Source organism: Austrofundulus limnaeus, unplaced genomic scaffold (assembly GCF_001266775.1).
Source record: "Austrofundulus limnaeus strain Quisiro unplaced genomic scaffold, Austrofundulus_limnaeus-1.0 Scaffold206, whole genome shotgun sequence".
In the NCBI taxonomy this organism is placed as follows: Eukaryota; Metazoa; Chordata; class Actinopteri; order Cyprinodontiformes; family Rivulidae; genus Austrofundulus; species Austrofundulus limnaeus.
In genome coordinates, this window is record NW_013952608.1 from 679,831 (window position 1) to 682,664 (window position 2,834).

A 2,834-nucleotide genomic window follows, 5' to 3' on the forward strand; every position below is an offset into this window, starting at 1 on the left:
TTATTGTCCCTGGATGGACAGAGACAGATTATTGTCCCTGGATGGACTGAGTCAGGTTCCCTGGATGGACTGAGACAGATTATTGTTCCTGCATGGACTAAATCAGAATATTGTCCCTGGATGGACTGAGTCAAATTATTGTCTGTGGATGGACTGGGGCAGAATATTGTCTGTAAATGGACTTGGTCAGATTGTTGTCCCTGGATGGAATGAGACAGATTTTTGTCCCTGGATGGACAGAGACAGATTATTGTCCCTGGATGGACTGAGACAGATTGTAGTCCTGGATGGACCAAGTCAGAATATTGTCCCTGTATGGACTGGGTCAGATTGTTGTCACTGGATGGACTGAGACAGATTATTACCCCTGGATGGACTGAATCTGGTTATTGTCCCTGGATGGACAGAGACAGTTTATTGTCCCTGGATGGACTGAGACAGATTATTGTCGCTGGATGGACTGAGTCAGATTATTGTCCCTGGATGGACTAAGTCAGAATCTTGTCCCTGAATGAAATAAGACAGATTACTGTCCCTGGATTGACTGAGACAGATTATTGTCCCTCGATGGACTGAGGCAGATAATTGTTCCTGGATGGACTAAGTCAGAATATTGTCCCTGGATGGACTGAGTCAGATTATTGTCCGTGGATGGACTGGGGCAGAATATTGTCTGTACATGGACTTGGTCAGATTGTTGTCCCTGGATGGAATGAGACAGATTGTTGTCCCTGGATGGACAGAGACAGATTATTGTCCCTGAATGGACTGGGTCAGATGATTGTCCCTGGATGGGCTTGGTCAGATTATTGTCCCTAGATGCACTAAGTCAGAATATTGTCCCTGAATGGACTGAGACGGATTATTATCCCTGGATGGACTGAGTCAGGTTCCCTGGATGGACTGAGACAGGTTATTGTCCCTGGTTGGACTGAGGCAGATTATTGTCCCTGGATGGACTGGGGCAGATTATTGCCTGTAGATGGACTTAGTCAGATTGTTGTCCCTGGATGGACTGGGGCAGATTATTGTCTGTAGATGGACTTGGTCAGATTGTTGTCCCTGGATGGACTGAGACAGATTGTTTTCCCTGGATGGAAAGAGACAGATTATTGTCCCTGAATGGGCTGGGTCAGGTCATTGTCCCTGGATGGGCTCGGTCAGATTATTGTCCCTAGATGGACTAAGTCAGAATATGGTCCCTGAATGGACTGAGACAGATTGTTGTCCCTGGATTGACTGAGACAGATTATTGTCCCTGAATGGGCTGGGTCAGGTCATTGTCCCTGGATGGGCTCGGTCAGATTATTGTCCCTAGATGGACTAAGTCAGAATATTGTCCCTGAATGGACTGAGACAGATTGATGTCCATGGATGGACTGAGACAGATTATTATCCCTGGATGGACTGAGTCAGGTTCCCTGGATGGACTGAGACAGATTATTGTCCCTGGATGGACTGAGTCAGGTTCCCTGGATGGACTGAGACAGATTGTTGTCCCAGGATGGACTAAGTCAGATTATTGTCCCTGGATGGACTAAGAGAGATTGTTGTCCTCGAATGAACTGAGTCAGATTATTGTCCCTGGATGGACTAAATCAGATTATTGTCCCTGGATGGACTAAGACAGATTGTTGTCCCTGAATGAACTGAGTCAGATTATATTACCTGGATGGACTAAGTTATAATATTGTCCCTGGATGGACTAAATCAGAATCATGTCCCTGGATGGACTGAGACAGATTGTTGTCCCTGGATGGACTAAATCAGATTATAGTCCCTGGATGGACAGAGACAGATTATTGTCCCTGGATGGACTGAGTCAGATTATAGTCCCTGGATGGACTAAGTCAGATTATTGTCCCTGGATGGACTAAATCAGATTATTGTCCCTGGATGGACTGAGACAAATTGTTGTTCTTGGATGGACAAGGCAGATTATTGCCCCTGGATGGACTAAGTCAGATTATTGTCCTCGGATGGACTGAGATAGATTATTGTCCCTGGATGGACTAAATCAGAATCTGGTCCCTGCATGGAATAAGACAGATTATTGTCCCTGGATGGACTGAGTCAGAATATTGTCCCTGGATGGACTGAGTCTGGTTATTGTCACTGGATGGACTGAGAAGGATTATTGTCCCTGGATGGACTGAGACAGATTATTGTCCCTGGATGGACTGAGTCAGGTTGCCTGGATGGACTGAGACCGATTATTGTCCCTGGATGAACTAAGTCAGATTATTTTCCCTGGATTGACTAAGTCAGAATATTGTCCCTGGATGGACTATATCAGATTATTGTCCCTGGATGGAAAGAGACAGATTATTGTCCCTGGATGGACTGAGTCAGATTATTGTCCCTGGATGGACTAAGTCAGATTATATTCCCTGGATGGACTAAGTCAGGTTATTGTCCCTGGATGGACTAAGTAGATTATTGTCCCTGGATGGACTAAGTTAGATTCTTGTCCCTGGATGGACTGAGACAGATTGTTGTCCCTGGATGGACTAAGTCAGATTATTTCCCGGATGGACTAAGTCAGATTATTGTCCCTGGATGGACTAAATCAGAATCTTGTCCCTGCATGGAATAAAACAGATTATTGTCCCTGGATGGACTGAGTCAGAATATTGTCCCTGGATGGATTGAGTCAGAATCTTGTCCCTGCATGGAATAAGACAGATTATTGTCCCTGGATGGACTGAGTCAAAATATTGTCCCTGGACAGAGTGAGTCAGATTACTGTCCCTGGATGGACTGAGACAGATTATTGTCCCTGGATGGACTGAGACAGATTATTGTCCCTGGATGGACTGAGACAGATTATTGTC